Source organism: Triticum dicoccoides, chromosome 6B, assembly GCF_002162155.2.
Source record: "Triticum dicoccoides isolate Atlit2015 ecotype Zavitan chromosome 6B, WEW_v2.0, whole genome shotgun sequence".
Classification (NCBI taxonomy): domain Eukaryota; kingdom Viridiplantae; phylum Streptophyta; class Magnoliopsida; order Poales; family Poaceae; genus Triticum; species Triticum dicoccoides.
Window position 1 is genome coordinate 561378610 of NC_041391.1, and position 8672 is coordinate 561387281.

An 8672-nucleotide genomic window follows, 5' to 3' on the forward strand; every position below is an offset into this window, starting at 1 on the left:
TGAGGGTTCTGTTTGAATGGATTCTTCCGCTGACCCGGTTTAGAGCCTCTGAATCCGGCATTGACTGCTATATCTTCAGTTTTGTCACCGTTAATGCGGCGCTTATGCTTGTTGCGGCGTGACCTGCCGTTGTTATCCTTGTTATCCGAATTGCCGGGGCTTTTGCTTATGTTATTGCTATGAGCTAGCCAGCTGTCCTCTCCCGCGCAAAAGCGGGTCATGAGTGTCGTGAGGGCTGCATTGACTTCGGCTTTTCCTGTCCTAGGTGTCGGGCAAGCCATTCGTCTCGCATGTTATGCCTGAAGGCTGCGAGGGCCTCGGCATCCGGACAATCGACTATTTGGTTTTTCTATGTCAGGAACAGTGTCCAGAATTGTCTGGCCGATTCCTCTGGTTGCTGGATTATGTGGCTTAGGTCATCGGCGTCTGGTGGTCGCACATACGTGCCCTGGAAGTTGTCAAGGAATGCGGATTCCAGGTCCTCCCAATAACTAATTGACTCTGCTGGCAGGCTATTAAGCCAATGTCGAGCTGGTCCTTTAAGCTTGAGCGGGAGGTATTTGATGGCGTGTAGATCATCGCCATGGGCCATGTGGATGTGAAGGAGATAATCCTCGATCCATACCGCAGGATCTGTTGTGCCATCGTATGATTCGATGTTTACGGGTTTGAAGCCCTCGGGGATTTGATGATCCATTACTTCGTCTGTGAAGCATAGTGGGTGTGCAGCGCCCCTATACTGAGCTATATCGCGACGCAGCTCGGACGAGCTTGGTCTGTTGTATTCGGCCGAGCCGTACTTATTATGTCCGGCGTGATGGCTAGCGTCACATGAAGCGGGGCGCCCATGCGATCCGTAGATCGATCTTGTTTGCCTTGCCTTATTCTCCAAGATGTCTCACAGGTCTGTTGCGTCTTCCTGTACTCTGGTATGTTTTGAGCGGTGTTGGGGTGCGGCTTGGGTCGAGGGCCTGAAGGCCTCTCTATCGCGGCCACGGGGTGGCCGATCGGGTGCATCGTACGCTGGTGATGTAGGTTTAGTTGCTTCCTCCTCAAGTTGGGGAAGCAGCCCGCGCTTCGGGTAGCTCTTGGATGGGCGTTCTAGTTTATACTCTTCGGCCGCCAGGACTTCGGTCCATCTGTCGTCTAGCAAGTCTTGGTCAGCTCTAAGCTGCTGCTGTTTCTTCTTGAGGCGGCTTGCTGTGGCTACGAGTCTGCGTTTGAAACGCTCTTGCTCGACGGGATCCTCTGGCACGACGAATTCATCGTCATCGAGGCTTGCCTCGTCTTCGGAGGGAGGCGTGTTATTGTCGTCCTCATCCTCTTTGTCGGCTGCTCTCTCACGAGGGTTGGCTCCTTCCTTCTCCTGCACTGAATCCTGCTGGAGGGGGTTGTCTTTGGCACTGTCCGGCGTATTGTTATCTCCGGTGCCGGAATCTCCGTTTTTGCTTTGGCGGTACTTAGAGCGGCGCCGCTGACATCGGCGCTTGGGTTGCTTCTTGGAGGGGTCATCCTCCGTTTTCTCCTCGCCATCCCTCGCTTTAGGGGTGTCCACCATGTATATGTCATATGACGAGGTGGCTTTCCAGTTCCCTATAGGCACTGGTTCTTGTTCGTCTCCTTCATTGGCGTCCATGTCGTCGATGTCTTCGGAGTCGAAGTCGAGCATGTCAGTTAAATCATCAACAATGGCTACAAAGTGGGTGGTGGGTGGGATACAAATTTCTTCGTCGTCCGCATCCCAACCGTGTTGGCCGTAGTCCGGCCAAGGCTCTCCTGACAAAGAGAGAGACTTTAACGAATTCAGGATGTTGCCGAAAGGTGAGTGCTGAAAGAAATCCGCGGCGGTGAACTCCATGACCGGAGCCCAATCGGGCTTAACCGGGAGAGGTGCGGGATTTACGGAGTCCGGATCGGAGTCCGGCACCTCGGAGTCACGGGCCTTGCGAGGGACTAGGCTGGTATCCGGCTCTATCGCCGTAGAGATTGCAGTTTCCGGGGTGGCGTCTAACCGTCCGTCCCCGACTGGCGTAGTGGGCTCCGAGCTAATGGTAGGAGTGGACACCTGAGCGACACTCTGGGTGTTGTCCGATGACAGAGCTAAATCGTGCCCATCATGACAGTGCGGCGTGCCCGATTGTGGCTCAAATCCGTCGAAGATCAAGTCCCCGCGGATGTCGGCCATGTAGTTCAAGCTTCCAAACCTGACTTGATGGCTAGGGGCGTAGCTCTCGATCTGCTCTAGATGGCCGAACGAGTCAGCCCGCAGTGTGTAGCCGCCGAGTACGAAGATCTGTCCGGGGAGAAAAGTCTCATCCCGGACCGCGTCACGGTTGATGAGCGAAGAAGCCATCGGGCCTAAAAGGCGACGACACAGAGGAACTCTCAATGAAATCACCAATGTTAGTGTCAAAACCGGCGGATCTCGGGTAGGGGGTCCCGAACTATGCGTCTAGGCGGATGGTAACAGGAGACAAGGGACATGATGTTTTTACCCAGGTTCGGGCCCTCTCGATGGAGGTAAAACCCTACTCCTGCTTGATTAATATTGATGATATGGGTAGTACAAGAGTAGATCTACTACGAGATCGGAGTAGCTAAACCCTAGAATCTAGCCTATGGTATGATTGTCGTTCGTCCTACGGACTAAAACTCTCCGGTTTATATAGACACCGGAGAGGGCTAGGGTTACACAGAGTCGGTTACAATGGGAGGAGATCTTCATATCATATCGCCAAGCTTGCCTTCCACGCCAAGGAAAGTCCCATCCGCACACGGGATGGAGTCTTCAATCTTGTATCTTCATAGTTCGGGAGTCCGGCCAAAGGTCTTAGTCCGGCCATCCGGACACCCCCTAATCCAGGACTCCCTCAGCGGGCACCCTTCAGGACGCCCTCATAATACATCTCGGGCCTGCGATGCTCCTTCCCCTCCGGTGGCCCATCTGTCACCAGCTTCTCAGCATCCAGCTTGCCCAGTGTACCTCAGCACGAGCAAGGGTCCTACAGGCGCCTTCGATGCATACGGAGTGCTTGATGACTTCAAGCCGTGGACAGGCATCCACCAGCCGCCTCACCAGCCCAAAGTAGCTCCCGGTCATGACCTCGCCAGGCCATAGCCAGACTATAAGGCCCTTCATGGCCTGTTCGGCTACCTTATGGAGCTCGACCAGCTGCTTCAGCTGGTCGCTCAAGGGCACCGGGTGTCCGGCCTCAACATACTGGGACCAGAACACTTTCTCCGTCGAGCTCCCATCTTCGGCTCGGTAGAATGCGGCGGTGTCGGACACACTGTGAGGAAGATCTGCGAATGCTCCTGGAGAGCTCTGGACTCGGGTAAGTAACAAGTAATTCACTTTCACGTGCTTGCTTTGCATAAAGAATGCCTTACCCGCCGCTATCTTCTTCATCGCCTCAATTTCTTGGAGGGCTCTTTGGGCTTCGGCCTTGGCGGATTTGGCACTCTCAAGGGCCGAGGCAAGCTCGGACTCTCAATTCTTTGAGTCAAGCTCCAATCTCTCGTGTTTCTTCACAAGAGCATGGAGCTCTTGTCGCACTTCCTCTGCCCGCGCCTCCTGCTTTTCTCGATCGGTGCGCTCCACGGCCGCATTGTCTTCGGCCTTGGACAGCGCTTCCTTCAGGGTCGCCACCTCGGTTGTGGCCCCTGTAACATTCACGTTGATCCTTTCATTATTTGCAACCATGCATTTTTATATACTTAAATAAGGTACTACTTACCTTCCTTGTCCTCGAGCTGCTTCTTGGCAAGGCCGAGCTCGTTCTCGGACCGCTCGAAGCTCTGCTTCAATGCATCAACCTCCGCAGTCAGTGCGGCAGAGGTCAGCAGCGCAGCCTGCATTCCCATATTGACATATTTATGTTAGACTCCTGCGTATATCTTTTCAGATCCTCAGTCCGGCTTTTCTTTCCGAACACCGAACTGAGCATCAGGGGGTACTGTCTATGCGGTAATATTTTTACATGTCGTAAATACATACCTCAAAGCCTATTAGAAGGCTGGCACAGCCTTCTGTCAGCCCGCTCTTGGCGGACTGAACCTTCTGGATCATCGCACTCATAATAGTGCGCTGCTCCTCGTCTATGGAGGCGCCGTTAAGCACCTCTAGCAAATTATCCGGTGCCTCCGGTTGGACGGAGGTCACCGGCGTCGTAGGCTTGCCCTTCTTACGAAGGGGCCGCCTGTCGGACTCCGGAACCACCTAAGGTTCCGGTGCGGCGTCCGGCCCAAGGCCGGACTTAGATCCCTTTGGGTTTTTATCCCCTTTGTGCCTGGTGTCCGGAAGGTCGCCTTGCGGCGCCTCCGGGGCTACCTCCTCCTGGCCTGGCCCCTTCTGGGACTCCACCTCGGCAGCGTCCGTGGGGCGAGGGGAGGTAGCAGTCGGAAGTGAAAGACTATTCACATGCAACGAATCCAAGGATCCGCTCGATGAAGCGTCGAGCTGGGCCTTGGGCGGACTGCATGATTATGTTCGATGTTAGAAGATACTGTGCACTAAAGGAACGCCATGAGTTACTCTGGTATCCGGATACTTACGATGTTGCCAGGGGCTTGGCCCTGGATGGCCACTCCTCTCCGCCGTCTTCGGCATCGGTGGCGTAGTCCGGAAGAAGGGTCTTCCCCTTCTTGCACCCTCCGGCCTCCCCAGTTGGGGCGGCCTTCCTTTTCTTTCCTCCCCCCGTTTGTCACGCCCAATATGCGACCCTATCCAAAAGGAACTCGAAGGTCCCACCAAGGATAGACCCGCATATTGAAACGATTTGCAAGGTGGATATCATTACATCAACATTACATAATAGATGGGGATACATACAAGAGGCATACAATGCCACACGAATACAACATCATCATACATAAGAGCACCATCCGACTACGGATGAAACACAAACAGAAACTCAAACGACATCCACCCTGCTAGCCCAGGCTGCCGACCTGGAACCTATCCCCTGATCGAAGAAGAAGCAGAAGAAGAACTCCAAGACAAGCAAACATCGCTCTCGCGTCAAGATCATCGCACAACCTGTACCTGCAACTGTTGTTGTAGTAATCTGTGAGCCACGAGGACTCAGCAATCCCATTACCATGGGTATCAAGACTAGCAAAGCTTAATGGGAAAGGAAGGGGTAAAGTGGTGAGGCTGCAGCAGCGACTAAGCATGATATGGTGGCTAACATATGCAAATAAGAGCGAGAAGAGAGCAAAAGGAACGGTCGTCAACTAGTAATGATCAAGAAGTGATCCTGACCTCCTACTTACGTCAAACATAACCCAGAAACCGTGTTAACTTCCCAGACTCCGCCGAAAAGAGACCATCATGGCTACACACGCGGTTGACGCGTTTTAATTCGGATTTGGTGTCAAGTTATCTACAACCGGACATTAACAAATTACCATCTGCCTATTACCGCAGGCACGGCTTTCGAAAGATCATACCCTGCAGGGGTGTCCCAACTTAGCCCATGATAAGCTCTCGCGATCAACGAAGGATATACCTTCTCCCAGGAAGACCCGATCAGACTCGGAATCCCGGCTTACAAGACATTTCGACAATGGTAAAACAAGACCAGCAAGACCGCCCGCTGTGCCGACAAATCCCGATAGGAGCTGCACATATCTCGTTCTCAGGGCACACCGGATAAGCAAGACGTCGGGTTGGCATAGACCCTGATTGCCCAGGGGGCGCCGGACATCACTCGGTTTGGACCAACACTTAGACAAGCATTGGCCCGGGGGGGCTAAAATAAAGATGACCCTCGGGTTGGCCGACCCAAGGGAAAGGTATAGGTGGTGGTGAGGCAAATGGTAAAACCAATGTTGGGCCTTGCTGGAGGAGTTTTATTCAAAGCGAACTGTCAAGGGGGTCCCATAAATCACCCGACCGCGTAAGGAACGCAAAATCCGGGAACATAACACCGGTATGACGGAAACTTGGGCGGCAAGAGTGGAACAAAACACCAGGCAAAAGGCCGAGCCTTCCAACCTTTACCAAGTATATAGATGCATTAATGATATAAGATATATTGTGATATCCCAACCAAAATCATGTCCACCATGGAGCAATCTTCAACTTCACCTGCAACTAGCAACGCTATAAGAGGGGCCGAGCAAAAGCGGTAACATAGCCAAACAACGGTTTGCATAGGAAAGGTGTCAAAGGTTAGAGGTTCATGGCAATATGGGAGGCTTGATAAACAGGTGATAGGTAGCGCAGCAAAACGATAGAACGAAGCAACTAGCATAGCAATGATAGTAGTGAGATCCAGGGTAGCGGTCATCTTGCCTGAAATCCCGCAAGGAAGAAGAACGAGTCCATGAAGAAGATGACCGGATGAAGCCGAACCAAGCGTAGACGAACGAATCCTCACGATCGCAACGAAACGGGAACTATCGAGAAGAAGCACACAACATAGTAAACACACCACACATGAACAAGGCATGATGCACAAACAAGCATGATGCAAGACAAGACTACATGAAGCTACTCATGGCAAGAGATGATGCAAACAAGAGCAACACACTAAGGCAAGTTTAAATGAGGCCGGGAACAACATATAACAATTCTGGTAAGTCCTCATATGCAAATTTCAAAGTTGGTCCAGATCTGAATAAACCTTATGTTCAAGTTGTTAAACAACAAGTTAAAATGCACCAAGATGATCTACACGAGATTCTAGTCACGTTACATATAAAGTTCATTTAATTCGGAGCTACGGCCTAGAAGATATGAGCAAAACAAGTTAAACATGGCATTGATGCAAAATGCATACAAACATCAAGCAAACACCTCAAAACAAGGATGAAACATGATAATATGAAACTACATGCAAAACTAAGCAAGTTTCATGTAGAGCACACTCAAAACGAAGCAACGGTTCAACACATGCACACTAAACAAGTTATAGCAACAATCTGTCCAAAACAGCAACTAGGCATATTGCAAGCATCAAAACAACATGCTACAACATCTCAACATGAAAACAAAAGGCATGGGCATGATGTACAGGTAAAGCATTACAAAACATGAACACTGAGCTATCTCCAGAAATCACTAGAACATGCTCAAACACACATGGTAAGATTGCAAATAATAACAGTTCAGACTTTGCAGAAAATAACATCAGGTTGCAATGTTTAGAGCTATCAAACAACATGTTACAGGAACTTATCATGGCAAACAAAGGCATGTCATGATTCTACTCAAAGCATAGATCAAAAGTCCCTTACTGACCATAAGCCAAAAAGGATCAGAAGATATGATGGCACCCATGTAAACATGGCAAGTTATAATACAGATTCAAACATGGCAGTAACAGAATTATGAAGGCATGTAGATGAGCTTGTACCACTCACCACAGAGCAATATATAGCATGGCAAGGCAACCAACAGTAAGAAGAAATATTTAAGAAGCTAGGCATGGCAAGAGAAAGTTCATAGGGTGCATGGATCACTAGCAAAACACATGGCAACAACTGAACTTAATGTTAACAGGCTGACATCAACATTATGAAGCAACTTTAGAGCAAGATTACAACAAGTTACAACAAGCTATAAATGCAACCAGGGGCATGGATGGATAGAGCATGACATGTAGAACAAAACATATTTAGTGATCATCTCCAGATTATGCATAGAATGATTTGTAGCAGCAGGTTTACATAGCATCACGAAATAACAGATTCAGCCTAGCAAAACAGCAACATCAAGTGCACTACTTAACAAGCTCAATTCACTCACCACAAGTCATTTCATGACATGATAATCATAGCATCAGCAAGAAGACATGTTTATGAAACAAACCAAGGCAAGAACAAGTTCATAGCATGCAAGGATCAACTACAACAAGCTTGGCAAAATTGAATAACATCTAAACAATCTGCCAGGAAACATTTTGAAGCAAAAGTAGAGCACGAAAATGATATGCTAGACTACTCCATAATTGTAAACAAGGGCATGAATGGATAGAGAACAACCATATGTTCAAAACATCCTTACTGAAGTATCTCAAAATATGCATGGATCTCTCTGTAGCATCAAGTTTACATGGCATCAAAATAATAGCAGAACAGGGACTAAAATCAGCAATATTACGATGCCTAGTTTGCATGCTTGTGCTAGTCACCACATTGATCACAAAAATACATGGTAAGCACCTTTGTAAAGATGGCATAGCATAGATCAAAACACATGTAGACATCAACCTCATAGGATGCACACATCAATCATGGCAAAAATGACAAAAGTGCATGTTCTGTTAACAGACAGCAGACAACATTATGAAGCACTCTTGCAACGATGATTCAGGCATCAAGATGACCTCAAATGAATATGATTCAATGGAATGAAATGATGTACTCCTAGAGACAAACAATTTGACATATTACACGCACGAAACGGAGCTACGGATGCAGAGATACGATGCAACGAACATGGCATGAAAATTACTGCAGATCTGGGGACTTGGGGTAAATTTCGGGGAGGGGAAAGTCAACCTTCAGATCTGGACGGTACGTGGATCGAGGCAGGCGGCGTCTCTCGCCGGAGAGCGACCAGAGGGAGGACGGAGAAGGCGGCCCTGGCCCGGATCTCGCCGGATCCGGCCGGCGCCGGGCTGGGACAGCGGCGGGGCGAGGAGGCGCGGCCGGCAAGGCGCGGC